At 44.3% G+C, this 27,648-nt stretch overlaps 1 long non-coding RNA gene across 1 annotated transcript in view; it reads right to left on the minus strand.

Annotated features, from left to right (window-relative positions):
• Positions 1-19,179: 19,179 nt before the first annotated feature.
• The window catches only part of LOC143443564 (uncharacterized), a 33,790-nt gene continuing 25,321 nt past the window's right edge, over positions 19,180-27,648 (minus strand). The window contains exon 4 of the long non-coding RNA XR_013112680.1: positions 19,180-20,126. This is a non-coding gene — a long non-coding RNA (uncharacterized LOC143443564). The remainder of the gene's footprint in view (positions 20,127-27,648) is intronic.

A 27,648-nucleotide genomic window follows, 5' to 3' on the forward strand; every position in this document is an offset into this window, starting at 1 on the left:
CAGAGATTAAAAACAATGACCTCATGAAATTCACAGGCAAATGGATGGAACTAGAAAATATCATCCTGAGTGAGGTAAACCAGACCCAAAAGAACACACATGGTGTGTGTACTCACTAATAAGTGGATTCTAGCCCAAAAAGTCACAATGCCTACAAACCATATGGAGCATAGAAGGAAGGAAGACCAGGGGGTGAATGCTTCAGTCCTGCATTGAGGGGGGAACAGGATGATTCTGGGAGATAAAAGGAGAGGGGGACAAGGGAGGGAGAAAGGAGATGGGGGAAATAAGGGTGGCAGTATCAGAATCTGGAGAAAACCTGAGAGAGGTACAGAGGGTCAGGCAATCAAATAAAAATGAGAAACTGGGAATAGCCACTGGAGGGTCCCAGACACCAGAGAAACATGAGGTTCCCAGGACCCAACAGGATTGACTTTAGCTGTAATGAGCAGAGAAGGGGGAGAAAGAACCTGTGGAGACCACCTCCAGTAGATAAGCACAGCCCCTGGTTGAGGGATGGGGCCACTCATACATCTCAAAGTCTTTTAACACAAAAATGTTCTTGTCCAAAGGAAGAACAGGAAAAAAAAAATGGAACAGAGACTGAAGGAAGGGCCAGCTGGGGAACAGTCCCACCTGTGGATACATCATGTCTGCAGACACCAAACCCAACACTGTTGCTGTGGTCAAGAGGCACTTGTGGACAGAAACCAAGTGTGGCAGCTCCTAGGGAGGTCCGGCCAGCAGCTGACCAATGCAGAGGCGGATGCTTGGAGCCAACCATCAGGCTGAACTCAGGGAACCTGGTGGGAGCTGGCAGAAAGGACTGGAGGAACAGAGGGGGCTCGCAACCCCATTGGAAGAACAACATAGACTGGCCTGACCACCCAATTCTCTGAGAGACTAGACCACCAACCGAGGAGTGTACCTAGAGGGATCCATGGCTACAGATACATATATAGCAGAGGATGGCCTTGCCGACACCAACAGGAGGAGAGGCCCTTGGTCCTAGGGAGGTTTGATGCCCCAAAGTAGGGGGATGCTGAAGCGGTGAAGCAGGAGAGTGTGGGTGGGTGGGGGAGCACTCTCATACAGGCAAAAGGGAGGGCAGATGTGGGATGGGGGTGACAGAGGGGTAACAGGGAAGTGGGATATCATTTGAGATGTAAACGAATGGGAGGGAAGCATGGTGGCAGGATCAGGAAGCAGGGAGATCACTTCTTCAACTGCAAACATAAAGCAGAAGACCACACGGAAATGAAGGAAGGCCATGGACCCTCAAGGACCCGAGCCAGTGTGGGACATTCTCATTCAAACCACTCAGTGTCATCTTAACTTTGAAAAAATCAAATAAAATATTCTGGATAGCTTGGGGAAAGGTACAAAGAGACACAAAACACGTGATTATCATTGGTTTCCTTTAAAGACCAAGGACAGAGAGATGGAAATGATGAGAAAGATGCCTAATTTTTTTTTCCCTTTCTCTTTCACACTTCTACCAATTTTAGAGATTTACATTATTTTTTAATTATGCATATGTGAGTGTTCTTTTTTTTATTTTTTTATTAGATATTTTATTAACACTTCAGATGCCATCCCCTTTCCCCCATGCCCCCCCCCTAGAAAACCCCTATTCCATGCCCCCTTTTCCTTTTTGCATTTATACATTTTTTTTTAAATAATGTTAATCATAAGCATTATAAGTTTGGAATTGTTCAATCAGAGGTGTAACCCACTGACCAACCTAGATATAACAACTATCTTTGACTGGTGGAGATACATGAATATCTGCCTCCCTGTCTCCCCCCTCTTTCTCTCTTTCATCACCTAGCTTCTCCTCTCCTCCTTCTCCTCTTCTTACTCCTTTTCTTCCTCTCAGTACTCCTCCTACCTTAACTCCTCCTACACATCACCCTTCCTGTTAAAATGAAACTTTTCTCTCAAAATACAATTAGAGCATAATTATGCCAATTTGTACCAGTGAGGTACAAGATAGTCCTAATACCCCATCCATCCTTTTGTTGACTAACCAGCACCTCTGTCATTTATCCTAACTAAAACATTTAGTTCTGAACCTGGCTTTAGGATGAATGTCAGCTGATGACCATCCACTCAAATCTTTTCTCTTATGGTAAATAGCTGTAAGTTTTCAACCCCATCAGAAATCCAGAATGACTGAGTTAACTATAATTGTGGGAAGCACAAAGCATAGCTTCTAAAACTTAGCCAATTTATAGAGACCTCTGAACACCTGAAAGCCCCTATACTACCGAACGTTGGAGCATCAAATCTTCAGCCTTCTGGCCCAGAATCATCTGACAGACCTTGGTGATGCAGGATTATTAAGGACTGATTACTCTGTCTAGGCAGATATAATCAGTCGACTATTCTGCATGTGTGTCCTTTTCTGGACAGTAATTTGTCTGTAGATGGAGAGAGGCAATTCTTGCCTAGTGGCTGTTACCACACAACTGGAGTAACTCCAAGGATGCTCAATTTCTTCTTAGAATCCACGACAGGAAGCTGTCAGGAGCAGACAGGTCTCTAATCAATATGAACATTAATATATAAATATTTGTAGCGTCAGTTCTATGGACTTCTGATGTTTTGAAAACCAACTATCCATGTAAGGTAACCTGGACTGTTGTCTGTTCACTCCTCTCAGCTATTTCTAAATAAAATATGGGAAACACCCTAACAATAAACTCAAAAATATGAATTTGCTATAGTCCCTTAACTCATAGGTTAAGCGTCCCAAATCAGTTAAAAAGGTTAAAAAAGGGCTGGGTCTAGGCCTTGTATTCCTAAATGTGTTATACAGGCACAATGCCCATGAGCATATCAATATTCATCTCATTTTTATATTAATAAGAGGCTCGTACCAATGAAAACCTTAAATTGAGATCAAAGTAAATTTTGTACCATTTAAAAAATTATAACTTCATCTTGATAATAATTATACAGATTTCTACCAATAGGTTATGGCTATGCAATAAGTCCTAGCTAATCCCCCCTGTTCCAACAAAACCACTACTTGTCCCTAGAAAGACAGACCATTATTAACCACATTAGTCCCCAAGCTCAGGGAATAGGGGCGCTGACTCTTCTTTAACTTTTTCATGCTGATTAAGGGCGTTGAGATTTTAGAAGAGGGGTTGGGGGGAAGAGTAAGTTGATAAGCCTCTAATGCTGTGTCTTCACTGAATCCAGATGGAATTCCAGGACATCAGAGGTTTGGGCAGTTCTGCTCAGTATGCTTGATGAGTAGATACACCAAGGCTGTGTATTCTGCAATATACAATTCTCAGAACAAGTTTTAGTATCAAGAAAAAAAATTTCCCACCCCCAGGGGGCTGACATTTTTTTTAAAAGATGTTGGTTCTGAAGACTTTTTCCCCACTTGTTAAAATTGGTTGTAGTATTACATTTCAGATTTTATCCTCTTAGCCTACTTCCTCCACCACCCAGAAACCTCCTATCCCATCCCCCTCCTCATGCTTCTATGAGGCAGTGACTGCACCTACCCCCCCCACTATCCTCTCCCCACCCTCACATCATTCCCTCCCCCCACTGTGTGTTCATTTTTTTTTATGCGACCAAGAAACTCCTCTCCCACCTATGTCCGACAAGGCCATCCTCCCCTACATATACCTCTGGAGTCTTGGGTCCCTCCCTATGTGTCCATGTTTTGTTTCCCTATTTGCTCCCTTGAGCATTTTTGTTTCTCGTTCTAAGTAGAACTGAGGCATCCCCTCTTGGTCTTCCTTCTTTATGAGCTTCATGTGGTCTGTGGTTGAGTCTTCGCTAATCCAAGCTTTTGGGCTAACATCCGTGGAGATATGTTTGTGTAACTATCTTCTTTTGGGTTTTTGGAAGATTACTTTCTTGCTTTTTCTAGGTTATAGTTTCCCTCCTTGTGTTGGAGTTTTCCACCAATTATTCTTTGAAGTGCTGGATTTGTGTTGAGATACTGTGTAAATTTGGATTTCTCATGGAATATTTTCGTTTCTCCATCAATAATGATTGACAGTTTTGCTGGGTATAGTAGTCTGGGCTGGCATTTGTGTTCTCTTAGGGTCTGTATGATATCGGTCCAGGATCTTCTGGCTTTTATGGTCTCTGGTGAGAAGTCTGTTGTAATTCTTATAGGTTTGCCTTTATACGTTACTTTGCCTTTTTCCCTTACTGCTTTTAGTATTTTTTTCTTTGTTGTGTACATTTGATGTTTTGACTATTATATGGCAGGAAGTATTTCTTTTCTGGTCTAAACTATTTGGAGTTCTGTAAGCTTCTTGTATATTTATGGACATCTCTTTCTTTAGGTTAGGGAAGTTTTCCTCTATAATTTTGTTGAGGATATTTACTGGTCCTTTTAGTTGGGAGTCTTCCCCCTCATCTATACCTATTATCCTTAGGTTTGGCCTTCTCATTGTGTCTTGGATTTCTTGTATATTTTGGGTTAGTAGCTTTTTGTATTTTGCATTTTCTTTGACAGTTGTGTCAATGTTTTCCATGGTATCTTCTGCACATGAGATTCTCTCTTCCATCTCTTGTATTCTGTTGGCTGATACTTGTGTCTATGACTCCTGATCTTTTTTTTAGGTTTTCTATCTCCAGGGTATTGTCCCTTTGTGATTTCTTTATTGTTTCTACTTCCATTTTTAGATCCTGCATGGTTCTGTTTAATTCCTTTTCCCGTTTGGTTGCATTTTCTTGAAATTCCTTAAGGGATTTTTGTGTTTCCTCTTTAAGGGTTTCTATCTGTCTACCAGTGCTCTCCTTAAGTTCTTTGAGAGCGTTATTTATGTCTTTCTTAAAGCCTTCTATCATCATTATGAGAAGTGATTTTAATTCTGATTCCTGCTTTTCTGGTGTGATGGGGTGTTCAGGGCTTGCTCTGATGGGGGAGCTGGGTTCTGATGATGCCATGTAACTTTGGTTTCTGTTGCTTATGTTCTTGCTCTTGCCTTTTGCCATCTGGTTAACTCTAGTGCTGCCTGTACTTGCTGTCTCTGACTGAAGCCTGTCTTTCTAGTTATCTAGCTTGTGTCTGATCTCCTAGGGTCCAGATGTCTCTGTGATCTTTTCCAGCTGTACTGATTATAGTGGTACCTCTAGGATGCCTCAGGATATGGTGCCTCCAAGGTAGTAGTCCAGCTAGGTGTCTGCTGTTCTGGGTGCAGTATCTCCTCTAGAATATCTCAGGATATGTTGTCTGAAGCTCTGAGTTTATTTGCTCCTCTGTGGCTCTGGATTGAGTGGACCTTCCAGTATGTCTCAGGTGGAATCCGGGGTCGACACAACGGCAGACCTGGCAGAGGTCTGATCCAGGCCTCAGATCTGGGAACTAGTTTCTAAGACACTGTCCAAGTTAAAGCGCCTGGGATCCCTGCTTCCTCTGGGTTCTTGGAGGTTGGGGACAGAGCTGCCACCCAAGATCTGCTCAGTGCTCTGGCCCAGACTGGAAGGAACCAGTATTCCAGGCCGGGAGTGACTTCCTAGGTCCTTTTGGTTCCCACTTACTCCCTGTTTAGGGCGGGCCCTGCTGTCTGCTTACCTAAGATACTGCCTGAGTTTCGAGCGCCTGGGATCCCTGCTTCCTCTGGGTTCTTGGAGGTTGGGGACAGAGCTGCCACCCAAGATCTGCTTCAGTGCTCTGGCCCAGACCGTGAGTGTTCTTGAGTCCAGGAGAGGGCATTGGATTCCCCCAAAGCTAGAGTTGTAGGAAGCGCTGAGGCACGGGTGCTAGGAACTAAACTCAGCTCCTCGGAAAGACCAGTTAGAGCCATCTCTCCAGCCTCCACACTGCTAAAATAGAAATGTCGGCTCTTAAGATCTTACACTGGAGATATTTATTCCCTGTGTATTGTCTTCTCTCTGGATCTTCAGACTCAAAATTCTGTCTTCTTCCAGAAAGCTGGATGACCTCATCCTCTGCCTGGGTAATTATGGCCAATAAATTACTTCAGATAGCCTGATTTTTTTGATAAATGAATATCTTTACATTTTCATTTTTTTAAGACTGTTACAATGTGATCATCCCCTCCTAAGCCTATCCAGACAGAGCATGTCTGTCTAAATCAAGATGGGCCATCATTTTATCCAAAAACTCTAAGAAGGATTTTTTAAATGTACAATATTGTAATTTATTTTTAAATAATATGCATAATTTATTACTTATTTTTATAGTACTTCATTTATATCACCCCCCATTGTCCTCCATCTAACTCGTTCCATATCCCCTTCACTCCTTCTCAAATGTGTGGCCTAATAGTCTACAATTATATATATATTAATATAATATATATATTAATGAACACAACCTGCTGAGTTCATTCAGCTCTTATGTACATGTGTTTAGGGACTGCCTGGGACTAGATCACCTCTCAGGGACTCATCTCAAGGGCAGACTCATTCTCTTTCTCAGTGGTGATTAATTGTCTGAAGCTCTTTATATAAGGGTGAGAAGAAGGCAGGCTGTGTACATCAGACTTGGCAAGAGTGAGGGAATGTTCCCAAAGGTGAATACAGGATGGTGACTTGAGGCTCACTTGCTTTATCTTGACGCTCCTCTCCAAAATTCAAGCTTGAAACTTTTTTTTTTCTGAGACAAAGTCTCACTATACAGCCTAGGCTGGCCTGGAACTCACTTTGAAATCCAGATGACCTCATCTTCTTGTGAAGCCCCTCCAGTGCTGACATGAATGTGCACCATCACATTTGGCTGTGTTGTAAATTTCTTCCTCAGTGTACAAGTGTTGAGAGATGGGGCTTTAAATATCCTCAAACGAATTAAGGCCAGTATCAAGGTGTGAGTTCTCTCTCTGTCTCTGTGTGTTTCTCTCTGTGTGTCTCTCACTGACTCTGTATGTGTCTGTCTGCCTCTGTCTCTGTCTCTGTCTCTGTCTCTCTCTGTCTCTAATTCCTGAAAGTGATGTGGAGACAATGACAGTGACATTTAAATTGTACCTATAAGCCTAGGAGCCGCCAGATCTAGGCTCTTGTGCTCTGAGCCCTCTTTCATGTCAGGGATGAACTCAGAACTCATACATAGGAAAGTGTTTGCCTGGCTTTCCCAAAGGTTGGTTGTGAGCTAGATTAAATCCAATCTCCTGCTCCTCTACTCCAGAGTGAGATTTCTGGAGGCAGATTTGTGTGTCCTATTGAAGCATGAGAAGGCATAACAGCTCCGGGACTTCCTGGCTTCTCAGGCACACAACAGTATGTAGCATTCGAAGGATCCTTGCCTCCCTGTGGACATTGATGGCTCATCAGATGTCCCCATTTTAACATGAGCCCATCCCAAACCAGTGGAGCTCTTCTCCGTCCCTTTCCTTGCAGTCCCCAATGGAGGAAGGCACAAGAGCCGCAGTATGTCTGATGATATCAGCCAGGAGCCTGGCAGTGTCCACACTTCTTGTGGGATAGTAAGAAAACTTTAGGCCATTTGATTTGGTAATTTCTGAATAATCAGAGAAAAATGACTTCTGTTCTCTATTCCTGAGAAAGGAACAAATGTAACATCATTATTCACCTGCAGGATGTCACAGTTTTGGAAGAGTTGTGACCACTATTGAAGATAGTTCCTTTCACATGAAGATTAGGGAGGCTGGGCGGTGGTGGCGCACGCCTTTAATCCCAGCACTTGGGAGGCAGAGGCAGGCGGATCTCTGAGTTCGAGGCCAGCCTGGTCTACAGAGTGAGTTCCAGGACAGCCAGGGCTATACAGAGAAACCCTGTCTCAAAAAAACCAAAAAAAAAAAAAAAAAAAAAAAAAAAAGATTAGGGAGGTCGCCTTCAAACAGAGCTCCTCTTGATTAATTATCTCTTACTTAGGGTCTAATAGCCAAGTCCCCCCTGGTGTGGCAGCTGTAAGGCCACTCTCACTATGACTGTTACTCTGGCACAGGCATATGGCAGATGCTGGCATCTCAGAGAAATCCATGAGACAGCCAGGTTTTCTGTCTCTACCAGTTCTGCAGGTGTTTGGTCTAACTGAGTGACAGTAGTAGCTTATGTAAACAAAGAGAATGAAATTAGAGTAAGAGGAACCAGAAAGATCCTGTAGAAATGGTGTCTTAGTTTCCTGGTGGTTTAACAGTACACTCTGGCCAATCATGAAAAAGTTTATTTGGCTTGTGATTCTGGAGGCTGAGAGTCTTGGGTAGGGAAGCCACATCTGTGAGGGCTTTCTTTTTGTGTGATAATATGGTAGAAGGCATCATCTAATGAGAGAGAGAGAGAGAGAGAGAGAGAGAGAGAGAGAGAGAGAGAGAGAATATGAACGAACATTGGCTCATGCAATTACACAATTATGAAGGCAGTTACATCCCACCATATGCTGTCTGAAAGCTGAAGAACCAGAAAAGCCAGTGGTGTTATTCATTCTGAGGCCAAAGAGTGAAGGCTGCTCATAAAAAATTCTAAACTAATGAAGGCTTAGGGACTAAGAACTTTCATGTCCAAAGGGAAGAGAAGACGTGTGTCCCAGCCAAGAACACAGAGAATGCTCAGTTGGTAGATTGCTTGCCTATTGTGCATGAAGAGTTTCCTCTCAGTAAAGGTATAGAGGATGCAGAAGTGTATACCCGTGATTCCCAGATCTCAGGAGGTGGAGGATAGATGATCAGAAATTCAAGGTCATCTGAGACTCCGTGTGAGTTTGAAGCCAGCCTGGGAATCATGAGGTCCTGTCAGATAAAAACAATGACAAAATAAGAACACAGTAGATGATCTAGCTTGCTGCCACTGGGATAGACACTTTGCCCAAAGCAACTTGGGGAGGAAAGGATTTATGTGGCTTACAGGCTACAATTCATCATCCAGGGCGGCCACCACACAAATGCAAGGCAGGAACCCAGAGGCAGGAACTGTAACTGTAACAGAGGAATGCTGCTTACCAGCTTGCATGCTGTACCATGTTCAGCTACCTTTCTTATACAGCCAGGCCCCATCTGCCCAGGAATAACCCCACCCACATTAGGACGGACATTTCTCCATCAGTTAACCACCAAGAAAATGTCTCCACAGACATGCCTATAGGCCAATCTGATACAGGCAATTCTTTAATTGAGATTCTGTCTTAACAAGTCAACATAGAATGACAAGCAAGAATAGCCAGCACAGTAGCTCTGCCTTCCCTCTGCCTTTGTTCTGTGGACACTTTCAGTGGATTAGAGGATGCTTGCCCACTCTCTGCTCTGTGAGAGTAGATCTTGCTCAAATGCTAATCTAGAAGTAATGTTCTGTCAGCCTGGAGCTCTGCAGTCATTATGGCCTGACAGGGAGACGTTCTGAGGGTTGCCAGGATTGAGTCATCATGGAACATGTAGATAGATTTCAATGGTGACAACACCAAGCCAAGTGACCCCTCCTGACAGCACTGTCTCATACATATTAAATTTCTTTTGCCTAAGCTATTTGGGGTGCAATTGTTTTTATCACATGCAATTGAGAATCCTGGCTAAAACCTGAAATGACAAACAGGTCAAAGAGAGAACCACACCTTGCTCTCTTTCTCCATTTTCAATTTTTAGCACTGTGTTTACTGTCTGAGAACGGGGTTACATCTCACTCGGGGAGAGGCTCCTGGCAGACTCTTTAGGTCTTCTGTAGCAGACATCCATCCTGGTGAGAAGTCAATGTGTTCCTGTCATTTTAATTTCTTTCTAATTAATAGTAATCATGATGCATCAATCTCTCCGCACATGGAGATTAAGGGAAGGCTTGTTCTATCCAGTTGTGGAGGGACTTTCCTATGGACCCTGTAATGATGATGGCATGACGTCATTCAAGAATTTACCCTCCCCAATCCTTCTGGGTGTTTTAATTAATTTGGTCACCCTACATGAATCAATTTTAAAAGAATTACTAAGGGGTTCTAACAAAAAGATAGAAAAGCTATCTATCCCTGTACTTTCACAGCCTGAGCAGGGTGTTCTCCCAGAATAATATAATGTGCGCCCTGCTATTACCCTGTTATCATGGGGAAGCACATCCCAAGATGCCTGAAGCCATGAGGAATACTGGATTTAAATACAGGTTTTAAAACCTTTTGCATCTTAAGTACTTCCTCTATACTGTGACCAGAACTTTTGCTATTTCAGGCACAACAGAAAAAAAATTAGCTTCCTAATTAGCAAATAACTGTGACAATGGGCAAATGAGATCTCAGGAAGCTTAAAAGCTTTGCACAGCAAAGGAATCAATTAACAAAGTAAAGGGACAGTTTACAGAATGAGGTCAAATTTTTTTGCAAGCTATATATTTGATAGAGGATCAATATCTAGAATATACAAAGAATTCAGAAAATCAAATAGCAAGAAAACCAAGTGACCCAGTCAATATATAGACTAATAAATGAACTGAAAGTTTTTGAAAGATGAAGTACAAATGACCAACAAGCAGCCACCTAACCATGGGCAATTAGAACCATGGGTAGTCTTTTTTCTAGTTTCATGATCTATACACACACACAAATCATAAAAGTTTATTTTTTTTCTGATTTGACATCAAATAGTGACATCAATGAATAAACATAAAATTTCTACTATATCATGAAAATAAGGACATGAATGTGATCAGTTCAACAAATATTTAAGGTGTAAGTTTGTAGCAAAGTTGTAAATGCCCTGAAATCTTACAACTCATATACACGAGAAACTAGACAAGACTTGCTCAGCCTGATAAGAAAAAGTGTTTCCCTTGCTGTACCATTCACTAGCTGTGAAACTAAAAGATGATTTTTTAAAATTAACCAACCTAAATAAAAGAGTGAAACTCCCCAAAATTGCTTTTGTATAAAGACACAACCAGTCAAGAATAGTGGTGCATAGCTACAATCCCAGCACTCAGAGGCAGAGGCAGAGGCAGAGGCAGAGGCAGAGGCAGGAGGCTCTCAAGTTCAAGACCAAGCAGAGCTATACAGGCATACAGTTATACAGCTATACAGTTATACAGATATACAGATATATAGAAATACAGATATACAGTCATACAGCTATACAGATATACAGCAAGACCTGTCTCAAAAGAAAAAAAAAGGAAAAATACACTCAGTGGAGAAAGGTTGGCCAATTCATGGCTAAATGAAGTGTTTGTTAAGTCCATTAACATTGTAATTAAGCTACAGGTAGCAAGAATTTTAGGTGTGCTACCACATAGTAAAGTGACTATAACGACAATATCTACTGTACTGTGATAATATACAACAGTATGCTGCTACACATTTCCAAAATGTATTCATCTCCAAACGCTAGATAGGAGGAAGAAGTTTGAAAATATTCATCATCAAAATGCTATGCTTGAGGAAACATGTTTAACATGATTTATATATTATGTAATGTATGCAGCTATCAAAATGTAACCTTCATGAATATTGCAATTTGAGGGGGTTTTGTGTCTTTTTTTTATTGTTTATCTGTTGCGCGCCCCTCCCGAGTCCCCTTTCGCCGGCGAATGAGACAGTATTGAGAGGCAGTATTCGGGTATTACTACAAACGAGGCTTTACTCCTTGTAACAGCAGACGCAGAAAGACACGGAAGGGCTGAAGACAGGAAGAGGCACAGCTTAAATACACCCTAGAGTGACGTAATCAATTCTGATTGGCTGTTCACTCACCACCCAATATTACGCCTCTGGATTGGCCAGTGACTTTGGCGGGCTTTCTGCCTTTGCAGCTGCGCAGTTAATTGTTTACTAGTGGAGACACGATGTCCGCGCCATCTTGGAATGGCGCATACTGACATACTCACTACGGCTCCCAACATTTATCTTTAACCATGCATCTATGGGATGGGTATGTAAAGTGAGCACAGATGATCGAAGGTGTCAGATCCCTGCAGCGGTGGTTATGAGGCACTAATGTGGGTGCTGGGGACTGAACTCATGTCCTTCGGAAAGCGCTTCTCCAGTCCTACAATTGTGTTTTTGTATATTATCAGTTAAAGAACAAATTCAAGGCTAACAAGATGGCCCAGCAGATATAAAAGTGCTTGTAGCTCAAGCCTGGAGATCCCAGTTTGATTTCAGAACCTACAAAGAAAAGAATGGACCGTGAAAAGTTGTCCTCTGACCTCCACACAGAGGCCATGGTACATATGTGTATGCGTGTGCGCGCTTACATACACATGAAAGAGAGAGAGAGAGCAATTTTTCTCAAAAATGAATGACTTCAAAGAACAAAAATCAAAACTTGAGTAGCTAAAGTCATATAAAAAGAGAAGCACCAGTCAGCAATAAATTCCTGCATTATCTGATAATCTGACTGAGAAGTGGGTCGAAAGAGTGCATTAGGAAGAGGGGTTAGACTAAGGCTCAGCTAAAAAATAAATAAAAGGTTGCCAGGCCAGCAGGAGGATGTGAACGGAGATTTCCAGTACCGAAAGTCAGCTGGGGGAATACACATCTGAAATCCCACATCTGGGAAGATGGAGGAGTTTCTGGAGCTCACTGTGCAGCCCACCTAGCCAAATATGTGAGTTCTGGGCTTGGTAAGAGACACTGTCTCAAAAAAAAAAAAAAAAAAAAAAAAAAAAAAAAAAAAAAAAAAAAAACCAAAACAAAAACAAAACAAAACAAAAAAAACCCACTGGAAATAGACTGAGGAAGATTGGGAAAGTCCCGTGAAAGTGCAGGGCACTCTGAGATTCCAGGAACTACTGTCTTCACTAGATCCCCGGTGAACTCACCCTGACCTTGCTAAAGGCGGGAGCTGGATCAAACCTAGTTCATGAAGTTCTTTTGAAATGTTGTGAGGTTTTTTTTCCCCCCAAATGTAAATATTCGGCTGGCATGGCATAAGTCAGTAGCGTAATACAGGGCTGTCCTTCCTCACATGACAAAACCACCGCAGGCTGACAGGGCTCACATGTGTGAGAAGTTCTGACAGCCTTCTCACACTAATTTCAAGAGTGCTGTTTGTTTGGACCTTGATCCTCTTGCTAACAAAAGGTTCTTTGTTTCTTGAATAGCGCTTATTGGTCCATAGACAAACTAAGACAGTTTCCATAGAACTTCCACTGAACACTGATGTTCTTTGTTTTGTTGTTGCTGCTGCTGTTCTTTATGTTGGGGTTGTTGTTGTCGTTGTTGTTGTTGTTGCTGTTTGCTCATCCTTGGTCATGGTTTTCCCATGGTTTAGGTTTCAGGGGCTATCTTTTGTATTTAACCAAGTTTAAAAGGAAAAGCTTTACTGAAATAAGTAATTTTATAGTCACTTCATTGCTGTGTCTTCCACATCAATTCAATTCCACAAACACGGTGGAGAATCTTGCAACATGGCAGCCATGGACTTGAACTCAGGGAGTACAGAGATGGATGTGGAATTTGCATCCTATTATATAGAAGCTGCCAAATGATCAGATCAGAATGCAGAGAGAAACAGAGAACGATTCTTTCTGTAATAGGTGGGACAGGAAAGATGAGTTCTGACTGCAGGGACTCCACAGAGGGTCCCCTGAGTCACTCCTGGGATTAGAAGAACAGGAGGAAGGCTCCAGGTCTCTCATGGTTACTTCAAGCAAAGCAGGGCCCCTCCAGTGTTTCTTGTTATGTCTACATTTGATTTCTGTGATGGATTTTCTTTCTGACTGGATTTAGCGTGACCTAGGAGGACACTAACTAGGCGTGTCTGTGAGGGACTTCAGAAAGGGTTAACTGAAGAGGGAAGACCTCCCCTGAATTCTGGTGTGGCCTCCGATGGGCTGAGGACAGGGACTGAATGAAAAGAGAGAACGTAAGTAGAATGCCAGCTTTCATGTCTGCCACCAGACTGGGAACACAATGCGGACAGCGCCTTACCCTCCCAGTGCCACGTCTCCTGTTCATGATGGACGACATCCATTCTGATCCATGAGTCCAAACAAATCCTTATTCCCTGCAGCTATTTCTGTCTTCAGCAACAAAGAAAGTAACTAACACAAATTCTTTGTCAAAAAGTTTGTACTATGATATGTTTTGGTCTGGGCTCCCTTCAATATGTTAAGAATTTCCCCAAACTTAGCCCTGTTTGGTGGGGCCATCATTTAATCCCAGCACTTGGGTGGCCGAGCAGGTGGATCTCTGTTGAATGCAAAGCCAACCTGGTCTGCACAGCAAACTCCAGGAAAGCCAGGACTACATAGAGAGATCCTGTCTCAGTTGTCTCAAAAAAAAACAAACAACAAAGAATCCCCGCAAACCTGTGTCTTTAGCCCTAATGCCCCTCCTAGCACTGCCCCTCCTCCCACTCCTCAATCCACCCCTCTTCTTCATAGCACACATTTTAGAACCCTTGAAGACTTCAATGCCTACTGGGTAAAATCCAATCTTCAACAACATCCCTCCTAATTTCTCTCAGAGTATCTCTGACCACTCATTACCCCACCACCACCCATAGCTGCTGTTGGATAACAGTTTCCAAGACTGTCTGTTGAGTTTCTCCACTTCTGCAGAGATGCTGAAAAAATGTTGTTCTGGATCTCTTTTCTAAGACGTGTGTGCAGTGAACAACTTTGAAAAGTAAAGGTAACCAGATCAGAAGGAAAGATTTGATTGCTCTCCAGTTTAGTGAGGATAGGAGACAATTCGGCAGGTTTATATGCCATCCATTATAAACAACTTGGGTATCTATCCTAAAGCATGGAGTTCTTCACAAACTCACTGTGTGGAGCATCCACTAGGACCACTCTACATAACATGGTTTTGAGGAAGCTCCAGCTGCTTGACTTTCCATGAGCAACTGTTTCTGACTCAGGAAACTCATGTCTTCTACCAAACCCCACGTACCACAAGTTAAAGGTGTCAGCCTTCATGTGATGTAAAACCTCACACCCTTTGTGGTCAGCAGATCCTTATAGCAGTCAGGACAAACTGAACCATGCCGTTATAACAAATGGCTCCTGATCTCAGTGGCTTGGGGCAGAGCGTGCTATCCTGCTCATCCTCCATGTCCTCCAAAGATCCCAAATCTGCACCACCATGCTCATCCTGTGTCACAGTCTAATGACATTTCTACCCCTTGAGCATTATCAGTGGCCAAAAGCAGAAGAGGATATGTCAAAACATGCTGAAATCTTCTGCCTGGAGGTGACAGGCATCCCTTCTGCTTACTGTCACTGCTTACATCTAAACTGGGGTCATCTAAAAGGGACAAGGCCACCACATACTCAGAAAAAAAGAGAAAGGATATCACTACCAGAGCACATGGTATTCATGCAGTATGTGATGCTCTTGCCTCTACAGCAGATAGGAAGTTCCTCCTTCCCAACATTGACAACCTCTACCTATGTCAAGGTGCATCATGTACACTGGGTATCCACAGTTACGGGCCCCAACACGGGGCTTCAGCATGCTAGGCATGTGCAGTGTTGCAGAGTTGCCTCTCAGTTCCCAAACCACTTTCCAATACCTAACTCAATCATTGTTTTCTTAAAGCTTACTTTGACTTCTTTGCACACACACACACACACACACACACACACAAATCCTACATCCTTAGACTTTCATGACACTGAGTATACAATTATAACAGTCATACGTGTTTGTGAATCTCTTATAAGTCAAGATTTCTCAGTGATGAAAGATAGGATGGGCCCTTGGTTTTATTAACCTACCTCATAGGAATCTGCTATCATTTTGCATTTTGATCACAATATTTTCAGCTTGAGGATAGAGAGATGACTCAACAGCTAAGGGCACTGGCTGTTTTTCCAGAGCTCCCAAGTTCAACTCCTAGCACCCACATGGCAGTGCACAATTCTCTTTGATTTCAATTCAAGGGAATCCAACATCCACTTCTGGTCTTCCTGGGCATGGCACATACATGACATACATTGCATACACACAGGCAACAAACACACACACACACACACACACACATATAAAGGAAATTTTTAAAATAAAATATTTCAACTAAAATAAAAAGATCCTTAATACAACCTTCGTAGTACAGCATCTGCTTGTCCCAGCCTCAGTCTCTGACATTCCTTCTGCCATCGAACCCCACTGGCTTCTGTGAGTTTCACAAATCCAGCAGTCAACCTCCCATGACATCTGTCCTCTTTCTGAATCTCCTCAACTTCATCCCTCTTCTAATTAGCCCTTCTTTGTCTTCCATGTCTGCACACAACCAGCATCTTCTCAAGTGAGTCTTTCTACTGCCAATCTCCAGCCTTGGTCAAATTGTTGAATATTCAGGCCACTCAAGTGTCAGGAGAGGCTTCCCCTGTCTTGGACTCCCTTTGTAAACTTTGTAAACTTTGCAAACCCTCAATGCAGGAAAGTGGTCAGAGCTGCCTGAGGAGCTCCAGCAACCAGGCCCCTGTCATAAGAGTGTCACAAAGGTCATCTCCAGCCCCTCAACAGTACCCTCCCCAGATTATGGTAATTTTAGGTGAAAAGTCTGAACGAAACCCACCAATTCCTGAGTAGTAAAATCTACCCATGCCTGAGTTTCTCACAGAAACATACCAGTCCCTGAACAGGAAAACCCACCAATCCCTGAGCTCCCCCAAGTTCAGGACTTGAAATCCCACCAGTCCTCACCCTGGAAAGCTCTACCCTAGATGGCTCCACCCTCCAAGAACCCCTATATAAGCACTGTGCTTTGTTCAATTCCCCCCCCCCCGATGTCTGCTCCCTCCTGGGAGCATAAGCAGCCAGTCCTGGATTCAACCCTTCTCTCCCTGGACCCTCCAATAAATCTCTTGTATGAGGTTTGCTGCCTGGTGTGACTCTCATCCAAAGAAGACAGAAAGCAATGAAGAGAAGAAGGGAAGAAGAGAAGAGAAAGAGCCGAGCTGAGGCTCAGTTGGGAATACCCTCCCCTGGGAACTGCACCCTCTCTGCTGAGGAGGCTTCCTCTCGGAGCTACATGGTTCCTGGGCTCCCGTGTCTCAGGATGTCCTGCCATTGAGATACCTTCTCCTGTCAGAGCTATGTAGTTCCTGGGCTTCCGAGTTCCAGGACACCTTCCTATCCAAGCAGGAAAGCCCCCACAAATTCCTGTTGTACAGTGGGCTTTTTCAGCTGGTGTTTCCCTCCACAAAACCAATATTTTACTTTTCTTTATATGACCATTTTGAAGTGTCTCACCCCGCATTTGACCTTGAAGTTATACACATAAGAGTATATGAACCTTCCATTTTTGCCCACTGTTGAGTGACTAGCTGTCACACAGTAGAACTCGATAGATTCAGGGTAAGTGAATGAAGGAAGAAGGGGATATAATGATGTACTTAATACAAATGTGTCCAAGAGGAAAATTCCAAGAGGAAATGACAGCAGGGAAGAAAAGCCGTACGTATACATGCTATACAGGAAAAAAAAAATCTATTTTGTAAATAACCAAAGGAACCCAGAGGCAAACACTAACATGTACATATCTCCCAATATTTCATCTGTTTAGAATCTGAATTACAAAGGATCAAGAGTAGATGCTGGACTTCCAGGAGAGCCTAGGGATAGAACTTCATTACACTCCAACCTTGTTTCTACATGCCATTCAGACAACAAGTGTACTGCAGTCGTTATTTAACATTCATTTATTTATGGTTTATAACACGCTTTCTCTTATGCTGTTATATTTAGCACTAAGCAGCCTATATTAGTATATGCATGCTATGTCAAAACACTTAGCAAAAGTTAAGGAAGATTTTGTTAGGCTTGAAGTTTGAAGGTGGCTCCACCATGGTGGGACCCACACGGCAGCATGAGCATGAAGCAGCTGGTCACACTGCATCTTACCAAGGAAGCAGAGGTGTAAGGATGCTGATTCCTGACTTGTTTTTTTCCTCTTGACTTAGTCCAGGAGCCCACCTATGGGGTAGTGCTGCCCACACTCAGGCTTGGTCTCCTCCCTTTCACTAAAGCCCTCCAGAAAGCCCTCGTAGACATGCCCAGACGTTTGTCCCCTAGGTGATTCTAAATCCAGCTAACAACCCATCACACAACCCTAATAGTCCGGATTATGGATGGAGAGGTGGATGGATGAGTGGTGAGCAGTGGCTGAGGATGTGCGCAGACCCAGATTTCATCCCCGGTACTTCCGAAAATTAAAAATAAATAAATAAAAAGAGGAAAGTAATAGAATCCAAATTTGGCATCTTTGCAGAGTAAGTTCTTAAAATTTTGGTGCAATAACACCATGCCAAACAAAGCAGAAAAGAAGCCTCCAAAAGGCCATCAGGTAACAGTGGAGGAGTATGAGAAGACAAGGAATCAAGAAGAGGTAACAGGAACAAGGGAAGAATGAACTATGGTATTTGAAATTAGCCCCAGTGGATTGTGGGAATGGAATTGCATAGCTGTATGTAATTTTAAAAGTGCATGGGACTCTCCAGATGAGGGAAGTCTGTAGGCAGGAGTGACTTGGGAGTCTATAAGGACTCTATTAGAACCTAAGTTTATTAATAAAAACATAAAGGAGTTAACATGTGTAGGTCACACATGCCTATAATGACAATGCTCAGAATGCTAAGGCACGAAGATCACGAGTTCAAATCCAGCCTAGGCTATATAAAGAGACTCTGGCTTGAAAGACTCAGGGGAGGAAGAGAAAAGAAAAGGAGAGAGAGAGGGAGAAAAGGGGAAGAAAATGAGGAAGAAGAGAAAGGAAGAAAAGGAAGGGGGAGAACTAACAAGGAGGAGAGACATATTTATTACTTATTATTTTAAGAACCTGACTTGAGGATTTCTTACATGAGTATAGGTAGATAGTAAGATCTTATTTAAATGAGAAAAAAATGTCTGCAGTAATGGATCACAGAAAGTGGTAACTTGCTGTTATTTTGCCTCGGGATTCTGGGTTGGGCTGAGTGGGCTGAGCTGGGGAAATGGCCGTCTTGAGTGGGAAGCAGGCCTGGAAATCTGAACAGACTGGCGAAGGCAAAGAATGCAGCATCCACCCTCATCTTTGCCCTGAGGCATACATTGTCCCATGATGCTCCCAGGATGACCTCACTGCCCACAGGACACTTGGACAGACTCCACCGACCGCGAGCTGCCTGCAGACGCTCTCAGGCCTGGACAGCTTCTAGGACTTGTGTGAACCTCCTGTAATCAAGTCTACTCATTCCCACGTAGAGTCTCAAACTCAAAGGCTTGGCATCAGCACCGACCCACTGCCCGTGACAAACCTAAAGTCACCCTTACTCCTTCCTTCACTTTACCCACTACTTCTAACAGATAAGTTGTGGCTGCTAACACAGTTTGGGAGACAGCAAAGCATGTCCTGACTCCTACCACCCCAATCTCCTCCCTTTACCACAACTCCTTTTCTACTGATTTACCTAGTTAATCTTGAAATCTCATCTGAGATGTTTCCTCCTGCACCAGCTCTTCCTGGGCGGGGCTAAGCGGCTCTACCTCTGTGCATCCATAGCAACCTGTAATTACCAAAATCAGAGCATATAATTTTCCGCATGGTAGTGTAGTGTGTAGTGTAGTGTGTATGTGTGTGTCTGTGTGTGTGTGTGTGTGTGTGTGTGTGGTGTGTGTTTAACTTATGTGTCTCATCATTTAAATAGAAGGCTCTCTACACAGTCTGTATCCCAATGTGCTTTAGGCCCTTATAAAAATGCTGGGCCTATGACTCAGCAGGTAAGAGCTCTTTTGCCGCATATGCATGAGGACCTGAGTTCGGATCCTTGGCACCCACATAGAAGTTGGGCATGCATGGCTGCAGCAAGCCTAATGCTACAGGCGAGGGAGATGGGTGTATCACTGGGGCCCTTTGGACACTAGGGTAGCTGAATTGTTCTGAGCTCCAGGTTCAGTGGGATTGCCTTCTTCAAGGGAAACTGGAAAGATGTTCTCCTCTGGCCTCTGCACATACACAGGCATGGGTACACACATACACACATGAACACACATGCATGCACTCACACATGCACACTCATGCATGCACTCACACGCACATGCACTTTCACATGTGCACACACGTGCATGCAAATGCTTGTGCCAGTTTCTAAGGTGGACCTGGTCATGACTGTTTTCTAAGTTCGCTGCACTGGGCAGCCAGGCATTGGCACCAGTGAGCAGACCGCAGTTTCTTCAGAGATGGAGGGTGCGTTTGTGTCCTCTGGCACAGGAAACTGCTCAGTTTGCTCTGTTGTTTGTTCCACTTCAGTGTGTCAGGTAAAAACCTCTGTGGGGAGAAGACATGTGCTTAAGATGCAGCTTGCACTAAAGACCCGCAGAATCTTACTTTTGACTCTTAGCTACTTCCAGCCCAAAGTCCCACTACCACTGGTACATAGAGCCTGGGGCACGTGAAACCCGCGCGCACAACTCTGTCCTTTCAGGAACACGTTGAAGTCACCCATGCCAACCCTCTCATGGAGAAAAGTGCAAATTTGGAAGGACACATTTCCTTTGCAGAGACTGTTAGCTCTCCAGAGCTCCTTAAAGCAGTGTGTGGATAGACAAACTAAGGTTCCAAGAGACCACAAGAAACATGTGTGGCCTCAAATCCTCCCCAGAACAAGCTAGAGCTGAAATCCAGAGGTGACTTAACTCATAGGACCAGCTGGCCTCATGGTGAACATCTGCTGACCCTGTGGCACCTACACTTCAGTGACAGAGCAGGCCCACCGCACCACTGCCTCCTAGTGTTGACAGGGCCAAGAATCCCTGTGGTCAGATTAAGAAGTGGCAAAAGAGAAAGGTTAGTTTTGTAACCCGGTGACTTTTGTTTTCATAATGGTATATCATGTCATTTCCTGCTAGAAGAAGAGGGAAATTCTCAGAGAAATCCATCACCCTGATAAATATGGGAAGACAGGGATCTTTGCCAACAATGCAGTGTCTGCCGAAAAACATGCCTCCAGCAGGGTTCCCACATAAGCTTCCCGGTGTCCTCAGGCCCCGCCCACTGGCCTGGGCAGGGAGGTGAGGCCTAAAGCCTCAATTCCTACCTGTTATCTCCAGGACTGGACTTCGGACTTGAGGCTCAACCAGCATGGAGTCCTGGGCTGGGGAATGTGGTAAACGTAGACTCTCCTAGACTCTCACCACCAGGGAACTCAGAGTGTTTGATATTGTCACCTCACCCTTGTTTCCAGGGATTTACCTAGAAGCTACACTGAAAACCCCTTATTCCTAACACAACAAACAGAGACGCATCCAGTGACGGAGGTTCACTGCTTGGGTAACCAGAACGCATTGGTGCCAGCTGTGGCTTGCCATGTCCAACATTAGCTTTAAGAGTCATCTTGGCAGGGGTTGATAAGGTGACTGCCTTCCTTGTCATGGCCACCAGGACTTTGTTCCAAGTCTCAGCTGGCCAGGTGGCTTCCTGCATTCAGCCACCGCAGGCTGAGTCTGTGGTCCCATGTGCTTGGGACACAGGCATCCCAGTTCATTTCCTTCCTGCCTGTCCCCACATGCAACGGCTCCTGAGAAAGGGGAACCAAGTACCATCGGTTTCACCCCTATCGGTAGCCAACAAGGTCGTCGTGTTCCCATCCAGAACAGCAAGGCCCTGACTGCCCTCTTGACACCCTGCTGCACCCCAACAGTGAAGCAAGCAGGCTGGAGGGAAACAGACCACCTATCAGCCCAGCAATCAGGAAAAGAGGTGATGTGCCTTTAAGATGAAGGTGGTGGGCAGCCATCCATCTTCCCTAAACACAGACTTGCCTTGTTCTTCCATTTCTGGATGAGTGATAAAAACGTTAAATGTCACTTCCTGTATCAGTGGTTAACCACTAGATGCTGGATCAGAGATTTACCAGAAGTGTTGAAGTTAAGGAAAAAAAAAAAAAAGAAAGAAAAGAAGACCTGCTGTTTTCAATAACCCTTTCTGGTACCCTGTGGGAACTGTTTACCCTTTGGAGGAGAAGCGTGAGGGGTTGCTAAATCTGGCTCTAGGATTTAGAATAGCCAAAGGCTTTCTTGTGCTTCCTATGGGAGGCAAGGAGAGGTGTGCTGTGTACAGGGGTCTGTGTAGGGGAAATCCAAGCACAGGAACCGGATCACCCACGCGCCTTCTCTGCCTGACTCGATTTCAGGATACAGGCAACCATTTGGTTTCAATGACCTGAGGTTTCTTAAGAGAAAAAGCAGCATTCCCTGAAGCAATGTCCTTGGCTTCCTGCAGCGAGCCCTACAATGACAGGAAAGGGGAGAGGGGTGCTCCCCGGGAACTTGTATTTAGAAGTGGCTGTGGTCTGAAGGCTGGAAAGCCCAGACTGACACTTTGCTGTGTGTTCTTCATTCATTCCTTCACTCAAGTCACTGGGCACTCAAAGTGAAGCAGAGAATCCTGGCTCAGCTCAAAGAGAAACGGCTATACCTGGTGCAGCCACCATGTTGCGGGAGTGGGAGAGGCTTTGTTCTGCCATGGCCAGATGCCCTGGAAAGACCTTTCCAGGGACCAAGGGAGATGACCTTGGTCTTCCATCTGCCATGAAGTCCCCAAACACTTCTCACGCATTGTACATCAACTTAAGAGCTGCACTCTGATCCAGCAACTGTTTCTGTGGATGAGCTAGCCATTTTCTTGTTGCTGGGAGAACATATCTTACACGGGGTGGGGGTAGGTAGAGGGGATCCCTTTTGGCTCATGCTTTTGCCTTTAGAGGTGACTGGACAAGGTAGGAGGGCATTGTGGGCCAGCTGAAGCTTTGTGGAAAAACCAGAGATAAGGAACCCCTGAGCTAGCCAGAGGTAGAGGAGACCCAGGCAGGCCAGAGTAAAGAGCCTGTGACACAGTGTAAGCATTCCTTGGGGAGAATGAAGCTCACCACTGCCCTCCATTCATCCTGGTCCTCACCTTGAAGTCATCTGAGTCAACAGGAAATCTGAAATCAAAGTCAGAACCGGAAAGGAAAAATGTCCTGCTACATCTCTCGTACCTAAGAACTTAAAGTTTGCATCATCTGGTTGGTCATCTGGATTGGTCCCCAGATGCTTATAGTAAAGAAATCACATGTCTGTGTGCATTTATGGGGACATTTCCAGAGATGACTGGCATACGGGATGGCAAGTGTGGAAGCTAAGACCCACCCTGAATGTTCAATGCTAAAATTAATACTCACAAATTATTTAGCCTATGAGACTGATGGGCTCAAACAAGAAGTCGCAAACTCATACTTAAAATGTAAACACCAAAGGGGTTATAGTGTTCTGTGCTAGCACGGGGGTGGGGGCAGATCTGTTTGTGAGAAATTCATACAAAAAGTCCCTTCAGTTCTCATCACTGAACCAGAGAACTACAATCTCAAACTTTTTTAAAAAAACACTAGAACGTATTTGTCAATTAGAACTTCACATTTAGGCTGTGTGTGTGTGTGTGTGTATATGATATGTGTATGTGTGGATATGTGCATTTGTGTGTGATGTACATGCATGTGTTTGCTCATGCAGAGGCCAGAGGGAGGCCAGAGGTCAAAGTTGGTTGTCTTCCTCTGTTCTCTACTTTATTGTGCAGATGGGGTCTCCCACTGAACTTGGAGCTTACCAATTGGCTAGACTGGCTACTCAGTAAATCCCCAAAATCCAGTGTGTCTGCTCCCCAACACTGGGAATCAAGCCACCACACACATCGGCAAGCTTTTACAAGGGTTCTGGGACTCCATACTCAGCTTCTCATGGTTTTGAGGACAACTTAGACCTAAGAGATTGTAGTCATAGTAGAACAACGTGGTAGAAACATCTCAAAGCCTGGAGCTTTGTCAAGCATCTGAGGTAGGATCTAAGGGCGTCTGAGGTAGGATTGCTAAAAGGTAATCTGAACCTTCACCAGAGCCAGAACCTTTGAGAAAGCACTTCTCTGCTTAGGACTAGGAAGACAGAAGATTGCTCTGGGTGTTCTTTTTATTCTTCTGGAAGTAAATTGAGTGTTTTACTATCTCTCCATGGAATTCTTCGGTCTGGTTTTAACAGGTGGATCTGGGTGCATGATACCAATTCACTAAACACCAAAGGAACCCAGGTGTTTTGATTTCCAACCCCAAGTCTTTTCCAACACCATGACTATCCCAGACAGTAACTAAAGCCAAGATCACACTAGATTGATGGGATATAATCTCAAAGATGGAAAATGGATTCTGCTCATTGTCTAGATCTACCTTCCTCCCAGCCTACCCCACCCCTGCTGCCTTCATCCAAATCCCAGGCATCAAACCTTCCTTGGGTATCTAAGTACCACTTCCTCAGCCAGGACAACGAGGGTTAGAAAGAAGCTCTGAGAAACAGATGGAGAATTCACAAGGAGACAAGATGCTAAAAGAGCAGTGGGAGGAGCCTCGTGGGGAAATGCGGACCGGTGACTACAATGTGATGGCTGCGAGGACCTGGCCACATACCACCACTGTCCCAATCAGTCAACAAAAGCCACTATAGACATTGGGAAAGAGCATATGTCATAGTTTGATCTCTGCTGCTGCGATACAACAATCTTACCAAAGGCAGCATAGGGGAGGAAAGGTTTATTTCAGCTTACAGCTCATAGGTCATCACTGACAGGGCAGGAACATGAAGCAAAACCACACAGAACACTGCTTGTTGGCTAATGCCCAACTAGCTTTCTCATGTAGCCAAGGACCACTGGCCAAGGGAATGGTACTGCCCACAGTGGTCTGGGCCCTCCTGGACCAACGAAGACAATCAAGACACTCCCCTACAGAAACTCCTGCAGGCCAATCTGATCTAGACAAGTCCTCTCCAGGTGACTCTAGGCTGTGTCGAGTTGATAGTGGGACAATTTATCTGATCATTCTCTAATAAAATTTTACTTGTGGTTATTGAAAGTTGAATTCCCCATCACTTTCACAGGCCATAGAAGTGCTATTCTCCTTTTGTTCTTTTAAAGACATGAACACTGATACAAAAGCAGGCAGTGGGCTAGATTTAGCACAGGAGTCGCAGTGTGCAAACGTCTATTTATCTAATCCAAAGCCTTCTTAGGATGAACTCTACTCTGAGGCAAGGCAATAGCTGAGGACGTGGCTTAGAGTCTACACACTAAGGCTCTGATACTGTGTTCTTTCCTCTGCAGGTACTATGTCAACTGTCCCACTTAAATCCCTCAGTCTCGATGTGTCTGGACTTCAAGGACAACAGCCTGGCACTTTTGAGTGTGACACACTCTATCCCTAAACCCATTCATAGGATGACCTCAGGCAGGGCAATTACCTTGTCTAGACCTAAAACCTGAAGTCTGTCAGTCTGTCAGTCTGTCGTCTCTGAGACTGACCTCAGTCATTGGCCCCTCTTCCCATAGCTCAGCCCAGCTCTTTGCCTTCTCCTCTCTTAGAATTTTTAGGCACTGACAGGTTTGGCATTCTATCCAATTGGCACTGCCTGCTGCCAGCCAGAATGGTCCCTTGGAGTAATTATCTCTGGTGCCACCAGAGGATAATGACTTCTGGGCAGGAAACAAGGCATGGAAGCAGATGATGGGTCTATTTTCGTACAGATGAATGAGTGGGTGGGCAGATGACTCATGTGCCCAGTGCTTTCTGAATAGCATGTTTCCATCACTTTCTGGAAAGCAGCAGGTTCGCTTCCTCTGAGGTGTGGGTGAGGATGTTGTTTGGGGTTCCCTCTTTGAAAGGGAGGTTTGGTTTGATTTCTGTTGATGTTCGGTTGGTCTTGAAAATATTTGTTTTGCTGTGTTTTAATGAGAAGGTGGAAGCAATGGGGAGAGAAAATTCTGGAAGGAAGAAAAAAAAGCCAAGCTCACACACAGTGCTTCCAGGGTTCCATGATACAAAGGTCGAAATAGTTCAGCCAGAGTCGAATACTCAGGATGTGCCAAGACCAGATGTCTCAGTTGAGAAATTAGAGACAGCTTGATATCTAAGTTTTATATGACTGCCATCCAACAACAAGGAATGGAGAAGGAAAGTTTTGGCAGAGACTTCCAAGTAGACTCAGAGCCCTGAGACTATCCCTGCCATCACATCAAAGAATGTGGCTGCTCTGCTCTGCCCCAGAGCAGTTCCCTCCAGTCACACCGGGTAAGAGTAACCAGGACTTGGTTCAGAAAGAACCTGCTCAATATCCACCCCAGAGTATCACTCATTACTGGGGCTACTGGACCAACCCCTGTACTCACTCTTACTAAAGAAAGGCCAATTAAATTAAGAGTCAAGATTAAGTTCCAGCAATAGATGTGACTACTGGGAAAGGCTGCTCAAAGAAAAGAAATAAGACTTACATCACAAAGGCTTCTCCTGACATTCAGGGATGCAAAAGAGATTTTGCAGGGAAGGAATGGAGGTACCGGGAGACAGCAGACAGATGGCAAGGGCTCCGCCACTCAGAATACATCTCTCTTTTCTTTCGTCCTCTGACCACAACTTATATCTCCTGCAGCTAGTTCATTGAAGACCAACAACAAACCCAGCAAATGTTCTGGGTCCTGTGAATCTTAAGACTTAGCCGTTAACATCCTCAGCATTTCTTTAGCTGAACATCATAGCATAATTCCAACACTCAGGAGGCAGAAAGAGAAGGAGTACAGGCAAAGGCCAGCCTCAGAAACCTAGAAAGACTCTGCCTTTAAAAACCACAGAGGAGGGACTGGAGAGACGGCACAGTAGATAAAGCATTTGCCTAGTAAGCAGGAGGACCAGAGTTTGGATTCCCAGACCCACATAAATGCTGGGGGAGTGCATATTGGCTGGCCTGTGATCTGAGGTTCAGAAGGGTCCTGATGAGGGACCTGAATTGACATACTCTGGGTTTGACTAGGAGACCTTGGCTCAAAGGATGAGGCGAAAGAGCAATGTGGAAGAGTCTCCACATAGATCTGTGATTTCTACACACGCATGTATACATGTCTGCGTATGCCTGAACATATATATGCACACATACCACATACACATGACAAAGGAGAAAATTTTTAAATTGTTTTAAAGAACGGAAACCTTTGAGTCTGGAAAGATGGCTCAACAGTTAACAGCAATGGCTGTTCTTTCAGAAGATCCAGGGTCAATTCCCAGCACCTTCATGGCAGCTTACAAGCATCTGTAACTCCAGTTCCAGGGGATCTAGCATTCCCTCTGACCTCCACAGATATTTCGTGCACATGATTCACAGACATACATGCAGGCAAAACTACCCATATACATAAAATAAAAATAAATTTTTTTTTTTTTTGAGACAGGGTTTCTCTGTATAACTGCCCTGGCTGTCCTGGAACTGACTTTCTAGACCAGGCTGGCCTCCGACTCAGAGATACAACTGCCTCTGCCTCTTGAGTGATGGGATTAAAGATGTGTCCCACCACGCCCAGAAAACATAAATCTGTTTTTTTTTTTAAGAGGGTTAACTCTATCAAGAATGACTCCTCTAAGTACTGCACTGCCACACCATCTTCCAAAGTAGCCAATACCCACAGAAGTAGTTGCTTTAAACTAGGGCACTGGGTCCCTGGATTGTATTGGAAATACTAGGGGCCTCTGGAGACATAATAAGAAGCCCCTCCAAGGACTGGTCTGGGTCCTGCATCTCCTTAGCTGGCAATGTGCTGGTGAAAGTTTATTGAGAATCCATCTCTAACCCAAGGTCCCTAATCTAAAGACTCACTGTAAAAACTCCAACCTCAGCTGACTTCAAACTGCCAGTTGCCCACCCCTGGTTCACAGAAACAGTAAATCACATGCAGTTCCAAATGACCCAGCTCTGATACACTGCAGCCCTGAGTGCTTTGCACCCCA

Source organism: Arvicanthis niloticus, chromosome 9 (genome assembly GCF_011762505.2).
Source record: "Arvicanthis niloticus isolate mArvNil1 chromosome 9, mArvNil1.pat.X, whole genome shotgun sequence".
NCBI lineage: Eukaryota > Metazoa > Chordata > Mammalia > Rodentia > Muridae > Arvicanthis > Arvicanthis niloticus.